Below are 9,446 nucleotides of genomic sequence, written 5' to 3' on the forward strand. Positions count from 1 at the left end.
TCACCCTACTAACATCTTCACGAAAACAAAAAGCCTTATTTACTACTGAAAGCTAATGATATGTCAATAGGGTGTCTGCACAATGAAGTTGCCTGGAGGGTCGTAGTTGCAGATTATGAAGATGCCTCCATTGTTGCATCCGACCTTGGTGCAACCCAACCGCACCGAGTTGCGCCACACGACCTGCGTGTAGTGGCCGCACTGCTTGCCGGCAGCACAAGTGTTGGAGTTGTAGTCGTAGTCTGCTGCCTCGCTAACCCACGAGTTCACCGCGTCTGCTGCTGAGTAATCAGCATCCCAACCCCAGAATAGGTTCTCACCATACTGCCCCCCGGAGTGTATGAGATTGCAATCTCCGGCCCTCTGGTTTGCATAGTTCTGTGCATAGGCAGCAACGTTGTCGTCCCATGTCATGGGCCCGACGCCTACTAGCGCCCGCGCCGTGCGGGTCGAGAAAGTCCTGGGGATAGTTCTGGGCATGGCACAGATGCACCATCCCCATGGTGCACAGCACTAAGAGCAAGGCAAGGGACCAGGATTGCTTGTTCATGGCCATCTTTAACACGGATTTTTTGAGTTTTGTTGATGGCTTGAGCACAAACCAGTGCAGGCATTTATAGGACTCTTGGACCACCGTTAGATTTAAAATCGAAAGGCTGAGAGTGTATGATTGATCAAGCTCAAAGTTCAAATTTTTTTTTTCAAACTATATAACATATTTTAAGTTGTCCGATTTGAGATTTACCAAAGGTGTAACAGCAATAACAGGCTTTTCTTTTCCTTAAAGTTACCTACTTCTTGAACTCCTCCTTTTCCTTTAATTTGCCTATTTCTCGAACTCTTTCTTTCTTGAACTCTTTCGTTTCCTTTAAGTTATCAAAGGTGTAACAGCAATAACAGGTTCTTCTTTTCCTTTTAAGTTTGCCTATTCCTTTAAGTTGTTCAAATTTTAAGTTGCCTATTTCTTGAACTCTTTCACATTTGAAGGAGGGATTGGAGGAACTTGATCTCTCCCCATTGCCCCACAGATTTGAACATACCCAGTATATTCTTAGGAATATACCCAGTATATTCTTAGGAATATACCCAGTATATTTTTAGGCTCGATTTATATTGTACAAGTAAGGTGTATCTAAAAAATCCACTAGAGAACGTTGTTCTTATGATGAAAAACTCTCAAATCGATCATTTCAACCTCAAGATTCATAAATACGAAAAAAAAGGGATTTATAGTCTTAAAAATAACTAGCACATTATATGGACCTTCCATTTTCAACATTTTTAAATGTTTATATATCTGCTTGATTGCCACCATTTCTAGAACTTTAAATTTGATAGTTGGGGGCAACAATAGATTTTCATATTATCGCAAAGTTTTGCGGCACCGAAATTGCATTTTTGACATTGTTTTGACGTACACATTACTTCAATAGTATAAGCTTGAAACCTTATACAAACCTTACCCATATTAATCTTGGATTTGCCCCAAATTGGACGCCAAGAGACCAAACCCCATTCACATGCTTGATTGCATTTTTTCTAACCCATTCATGTTCTTGGTAGCATGTTTTCCTTGTAAAGTCAAAGCTGCTTCTTTTATGGCTGCAATCATGGTGTTTATTCTCATCTTTTAACAAGAATCAAACTCTGCTTCTTCTATGGCTGCAATCATGGTTTTTTTTTTTCTCATCTTTTGACATGAATAAAAAATCAAAGTCTAATCACCAGAAGTTTTGTAGAATTTAGTTTCAACTATTTTGGCCTATTGATCTAAAAAATCAGATCTTTTCAGTGACCAAGGAACTAAGAAATTAGGGAATTTGTTAATTTAGGTCAACAAAAAAGCAGAAGAAGGGGATGGTTTGAACTTTGAACCTACTGAAGTGGAACTAATAGGAAAAGTGCATACAAGGCATAACCTTATATTGTTATATTGTAGAAGTAAGGCGCAAATTAAGAATCCATCACAAAAAAGTTGTTTCAACATTAGAAAACTTCTCAATCGATCATCTCGGCCTTGGGAAGTACGAATATAGAAAAATGCATTTCGAGTCTTAAGAAGAATGCTTCTTGTAATGCATTATCTACGAGGATATTTTCAAGTATTTATCTATACTCAATTTACATCATTTTTAGAGCTTTATATTTTGTAACTAGGGGAAATGATATCATGTAACAATACCATCATAATATAATGAAACCACACTTCTAAAAAACTATGTTTGTAGTATTTGTAAGACCCAAAATTTTACAGATACACTCTCTTGATCTCAATAATCAATCTAAAGAAATAAAAAGAAAAAACATTTGCACCCTATATATGGTACAAATGAGTCATCATCTCCAAGGAAATACTTATACACTTACCTTTGCAGTTTCTCCTTTTTTTTTTGACTTCCAATAAATTCTTTTTAACTTCGATATTATCTAGAAATACACTGCTTAACTTTTATTATAAGGGGAGTACTTGAACCTAGCTAGCCCAACATGGTATTTTGGTGGTCCAATCCTAAAAATTAGGGCATGGGTCACAAAATATGGCTTGAGTGCTAAGCCGGTGTACTAGGCCCTTTTCTAGTGTTTCCCCTTTATCTTTTCTTTTCTTTAAAAGAATCTATTGGTTCGGTAAGAGCAAACTGGGCTTGTATTGTGTTAGAGCTAACCTAGACTAGACCCAACCACTTACTGGCTCTACCTACCATTTTTTAGTGACCATTTTTGCCTTATTATATGTTGAAATGTGGCCTATTAGACTCTTTTTTCATGGGAATTTGTTTTCCAATAATGGTACAAAAGTCATATTGTAGGATATATACAATCCCATGTGGTGAACATGAGGCAATGACATATACTTGGATCCATTTTTTAGCTTTAATAGGATGTAGTACTGAAGGAAAAACCAGTGGTGTGTTTGGATTCTTTTTGAAAATTATTTTTCCGATGCTATATGTATACTTAATTTATTTAATTTTTAAATATCTTTTTATCAAATCTTAAATGACATCCTATTATATGATTCATTAGTGGACTAATGACAAGTTTAGTTTATTACATAGGATTAACAGTTTGGTGAAAACTTGTTAATCTTAATTAGCTGCACTTAAGGGAATTAAAGCAGGAGTCACATTTGGATCTCAACTCCTGTAGACCATGAGAGTTACAAAAAGAATGGGTTCTCTATAAAAAAAGGGTTAACCCCTCAAGAAATGTAGAAGAGAAAATAAGGGATAAAATATAGAAAAAGGATATAAAAGAGATATGGAAGGTGAATGAGATTCACCTAAGGGAACTCTCGAAGTTGCCTGTCACCGGATGACTTGGTCTATAGGATTTCGTATGGAATCTTAAGCCCCTTGTGTAATTTAATGATAGATCCGAGTAACTTGTTTATTGATTTTATTTACTTATTGATATTATTTCTATTGATATTTTGTACGACGAATTTCTATTGTTATTTTGTAGTGGGACTAACAATTTCCTTTGCTTGTGCTGAATCCAAATAGTTGGGGAAAAGTTATGTTGATGATGATGATATCCCTCAACTATTACAAGAACACTAGTGTAATTTCTTGTGCGTGCGACATTCATCAGAAGATAATGCAACCTGGCTATTGCATTCATGAGAAGATAATGCAACCTGGCTATTGATTAAATTAGACATAAAGAAACAATTATTGTTTCATGTGGGTGACTCCACACCCTATATGGATGATGTCATCCTTTAAAAAATTAATAAATGCTTTTTTTTTTATCAATAATTTTTACTTTACCCTTAATTAATTACTTAAAATACCCCAAGACCAAAAGGCTAAAATACCCCAAGACCAAAATTAGTAGGGTAATTTTTACTTTACCCTCAATAAGTAGGGTAAGTGTATCAAGTATCCAACAATTTTGAGTATCCTAAGGAAATACTCATAAGTATGGTGGGTGAGGTTTGTATAAGATGTCAACTTTGAACAATCATGGCAAGGTGCACCTCAAAATCTTGTTAAAAAATATAATTTTGGTGCCAAAACTCTTAGCATCACCTAAGAGTCTATTTTTCACTTCTATAATGAAATCGAAAGTTCAAAAAATGGTGTAGAATTAGCAGATCTATGAACACTTGAAAATTTAAAAAATGGACGGTCCAGATAATGTGTAAAAAGATGTACTATTTCTAAACTTTAAAAATTAATTTTTTCTTTCATATCCATACATATCGAGGTCAAGATGATCAATTGAAGAATTCTATAGTGACAAAACAAACATTCTTTGTTGGGGTTTTGAGGTGCACCTTACTTCTACACTATAAGTTTGACACCTTATATAAACCTTTTTTATATTAGAATGAGTTGTGGTTGCGTGTATTTATCAACAAATCATTATTTTTATTTAAAACTATTTTAATAAGTAACTTAATCATCAAGTAAGGGTAAATTTAATATTTTTACAAAAGTACAATAGTATTTTAGAAGTTAATGTCCGGAAATTTTATTTGTAAAATACCTTTGTCTTTTAGTAAAAATTTCGATTTTATTCCATGTAGAGATGACAAATTGTCCTTTAGTAATATTTACATATATACCCTTACTTGTCGAACAAAATACTACAAATGTAACGTTTTTTTTTTAAAAAAACCATGTCGTTAGTAAATCCACCATTCAACAATTATTTTAATATTAATCTTTGTATTTTAAAAGGTTATGAATTGTAGATTATCCCGATATACACACTTGAAAATATAAAAAATGGGTTCTCCAAATAATGCGATGGAAGATGCACTCTTTTTGAGACTTAAAGTTCTTTTTTTTAAAAAAAAAAATTCGGACTTCTTTGGTTTGAAATCATCAATTGACAAGTTTGCTAGCGACAAAACAACATTTTTTAAAAGGAAAAAGTTTACATAAGGATGCAACCTTATAATGTGGAACTACAAATGCCTCTCAAAAATCCATCAAAAAATATAGTTTTAATGTTGCCTTTGATTGATCATCTCGACATCGAGATGCATGACCATGAAAAACAAAAAGATTTTAAGTCTCAGAAATAGTGCATTTTACAATATATTATCTACACCGTCCATTTTTAAGATTTTCATGTGTTTATAAATCTACTTGATTTTGACCATTTTTGAAATTTAAAATTTTATAATTAGATATAAAAACAGATTTTGAGATAATCCTAAGAACATTTTACATCACAATTATATACCATGATAAAATTTGAAGGTGTACCTTACGTCTACAGCTACGGTTGCATCCGTATGCCAACTGCACCCTTTTTTTAATGGATCGTTCGAAGAAATACTATGAGTTTTGGCCTCTTGGAGTTGAGTTTGGGGCTATTCCAAGATTAAAATGTCAATCAAGAAAAACAACATACGACATTCAGAAAAAGGGGCATAACAATAGACTAAGCGGAGTAGGAGTTAGAAATAAAATTACTAGAGAGCCCCAAGTAGGCTGCCGAATTCGATGTGCCTAAGTGGCATTCATGTTGGGACAATGATGCAAAATCACCTTCCATTTAACCTCATATTATTCTCTTAATGGCCAAGGGCAATTTTGGTCAAATGAAAAAGTCATTTTAAGGAGCATTTGACGGTCAATTGTAGAGAGAGAAGGTATACTGAGGGGGCTATTTGTAAAGAGAGAAAAGAGAAGATTCGTAGAAAAGAAGAGGTTAGGGGTTTTGTATAAACTCTAGTTTTATAGTTATATTAGGCTGAATTTCATCGGCCTTTCTTCGTGACGATGGTGTTGGTCGACGATAGACGAAGAGAGGAGTCGATTGATGCTATCGTTGTGGTATGAAAGTTCATTTTGAATTTTTCTCTACCATTGTAAGGTAATCGCTATATACGTCAAAGCTTGTAATTCTTTTATTGATAGTTAATAATTTTCTTGCTGATTACCCGTAGATGTATGCCAATTTTGGGATAACTACGTATATTTGTGTTTGATGGTGATTACATTACAGTTTGTGATATGTGATTGTGCCATTAGATTTTCTCTTTTATCTTCTCTTGATTTCATCTTATTGTTCCAAATTTATGATACTATATACAATTCTCGAGTGTGGATTTTCTGAAATCAGTTTGTCGGTAATAGACAAGTTGGTTTTAAGGCATCAGATTTATTGTAGTGCGAGGTTCACCGCAACAAGAGGTGATCGAGGTAATCTCGATTCCCAACAATTCAGACCGTCAAACCGAAGGACCCCAATTTTGAGAACCAAACACAAGGAGCCGAAGACACTTTACTAAACTAAAACTGCCGGAGACAACTATAAATGAACAAAAGACTGTAAAATTCTTATGTTTCGAGGAACATGCCAATTTTAGAACTAAAACTTCAAGGAAAATGACACAATAGACCATTTTTTTTAGTACAAAGAGATCATAATCACTCATATCCATTGGGTTTTAAATCGGGGGTTTTAGTTCAATAAAGTGTATTATTGACTATGAATAGTATAATTGTATTATTGATTAAACTTAAGATTCAAAAGAATTTCGTAAAGCACCTCAAGTCATCTAATTTAACATTTAATGATTAAGAGTGATTGTAACCTCCTCGTAACAATTAAAAATAGTAGTCTCATGATATATAGAATCCTAAACCTTAATTATCTCATGATATAGAATCCTAAACCTTAATTATCAGATCCGCACTCTTCAAGGAATCTGAAAGCAGTAGATGGACTTGCTCTCTTTGAAGGGTGTAGTACTAAGGTGGGAATCTAAGGAAAAACTACACACTCCTTGAATACAATAAACGCGGTGAGTCACCTACAAGTCTTTGAGTTTCACTCTCTAGAAAATATAGAAATCACTACTGTGTACTATTAATTTTTTGTTCTTAAGTTCAAATGGAACGTTATTTGAAATCACAGTTGTGTACCGACTTGGGCTATTTGAAATTTGATCAAAAGAAAGGCTATTGAAAATTAGATTAAAACACATGGTAAGTTATTAAATAGTTCAACTCTCAGGTTTGATTTAATAAAGTTCCCTTAGGAGGATGAGATACTAAATAGTTCTCCTCTTAAGTGCGATTTAGTAAATGACTGCAATAATTCACGTAAAAAAATCTAAATGACGAGAAGGCAAAAGGAATCCCTACAATGCATACATTATTTGGAGTTGTGTATGTAGAGAGAGAAAAAGAGAGAGAGATTTAAGATGGACGTTGAAAAAAGGGGGCACCAAACGAACGATGCAAAAAAATTCTCATATATATATATATATATATATATATAGAAGAAAATGTTAAGATCAGCCCACAAATTTATATAAACATATAAGCCCAACGGTTCAGATTGAATCTGGACCAATCTGACGGTCACGACTTCTTTTTGTGTTTGAATTTTAATTTTTTTCTACATATCCAAATAACTTGAAATTTTAGGTGTGTATTCTTCAAAAATATTAGAATCTACTAAAAATATCAAAAAAAATTTGTAAAAAATAAATTGAACAAAATACCCATGAAATATTTTGGGGGTATTTTGATCAATTTATTTTGTTATGAATTATTTTTTAAATATTTTTATTAGGTGTGCCTTGATGAGAAGAATTGACACTAAAAATTTCAAGTTATTGAATTTGTTGAAAAAAATTTAAAATTAAAATACAAAATGAGATCGTGACAGTCAGATCGGCCTAGATTCAATCTGGACCGTTGGGCTCATATATTCATATGAGCTAGTGGGCTAATCTCGATGAAGTTTCTATAGGGCCTAGGCTTCATGAAAACAAAATAAAGCCTCACATTGAATCCTCATCCAGAAAGAACTTTGGGTGCTAGAAATCTCTATGATGGCTTTAAAATCAATTTCCAACACTCGTTATGAAATTAAACTAAAAAAGTTGTAGATCTTATCTATATGTGCACTTATTCTTAGGGAAAATTGGACGGTCTAAATAATGAGTTACAATATACACTATTTTTAGGCTTGAATTTTTTTGTTTTTGTTTTTCACAACTATAATGGTCATGGCTAAGACAATCGATTTGGAGGTTTTTTTATGCCAAAGCTGACATTATTTTTGAGGCTTGAATTTTTTTTTTTTTTTTTTAACAACTATAATGGGCTAAGGTTTTCCAATATCAAAGCTGCAATTTTCAGTGAATTTTGATGTGAGGCTTTACTCTTGATAAGGCTCCTATCGAAATATGTTTCTAAAACATAAATATCTAAAATCCATCTTAAAAGAAATCCGGTCCTTATTTATATGACCTTGTAAAAGTCTAACCCATGAATGCGTATTCACTGCATATCGTGGCCTGTTATTTATATTAGCTTTATGCCTTTATCAAGGGGAAAAGTTTATATAAGGTTGCAACCTTAAAATGTAGAATCACTGATGCACCTCAAAAATCTATCAAAAATATTGTTTTAATGTTGAAAAATCCTTCTAGTTGATCATCTCGACAGCAAGATACATGAATATGAGGAAAAAAGGTTTTTGAGTATCGAAAACAGTGCATCTTACAACACATTATCTAGACCGTCCATTTTCAAGATTTTCATATATTTATAGATCTACTTGATTTTAACAATTTTTGGAATTTAAAATTTCTAATTAGATACGAAAATAGATTTTAAGATAATAGTAAGTATTTTTTACAACAAAATTACATGTTATAAATAAAATTTTAAGGTGCGCCTTAATTGGATTGTTCAAGGTTGCAACCTTATAGAAACCACACCCTTTATCAAATGCGCTTGAATAAAATTCAAACTTAGATACTAATATCTCATTATTATATTTTATCATGGGAAAGGTTTTTATACTTCATCTATATAGAATATATCTACTTACCTCTATTCAGCCTTCCAATTTAGATCAAGTGAGCTACTGACCGTTTGATATAGATATGGTGCGTCAGAGTATTTTATTTTTAATTTTTTCTACAAATTATATGAATATAAATTTGGTACGGGCCATCATCTCAATGGCGCACACCTAACAAAAATATTTAAAAAGTAATTTTGATAAAATATAGTGACCAAAATACCCCTGAAACATTTCAGGGACATTTTGATAATATTAGTTTATTGGAAATATTGTTTTTCTTTTTTTTTTATGGAGAATTGTACGCTCAAAATTTGGTGTCAAAATATTTTATAAAAAAATATTAAAAATGAAATAATGTAGAGGCATGACATTGTGGTTGAGATTATCTCAGCCGTTCATTCAGAATAAACAATTGGATAGGGGAACTATATATGTTTTATGAGAAATTATCCTATAGGACTCTCCCTCACCCATGTGTTTAGGACCCCAAAGGATCACCATTAAATTTGGCACGGATCTTTAGAAAAGTCAAGTCCCACACCCATGTGGTAATTTTTCTAAAGATCTATGTTAACTTTAATGATGATCCTTTGAGTCCTACACATGGATGAGAGAGAGTCCTATAGGATCTTTACTCATATTTCATTTAGCATGAGAAA

At 32.8% G+C, this 9,446-nt stretch overlaps 1 pseudogene; it reads right to left on the minus strand.

The window, feature by feature from the left end:
* Positions 1 to 556, minus strand: LOC18437796 (pathogenesis-related protein 1-like; annotated as a pseudogene).
* Positions 557 to 9,446: the final 8,890 nt, after the last annotated feature.

Source organism: Amborella trichopoda, chromosome 8 (genome assembly GCF_054954075.1).
Source record: "Amborella trichopoda isolate Santa Cruz 75 chromosome 8, AtrichopodaSantaCruz75HAP2 v2.0, whole genome shotgun sequence".
In the NCBI taxonomy this organism is placed as follows: domain Eukaryota; kingdom Viridiplantae; phylum Streptophyta; class Magnoliopsida; order Amborellales; family Amborellaceae; genus Amborella; species Amborella trichopoda.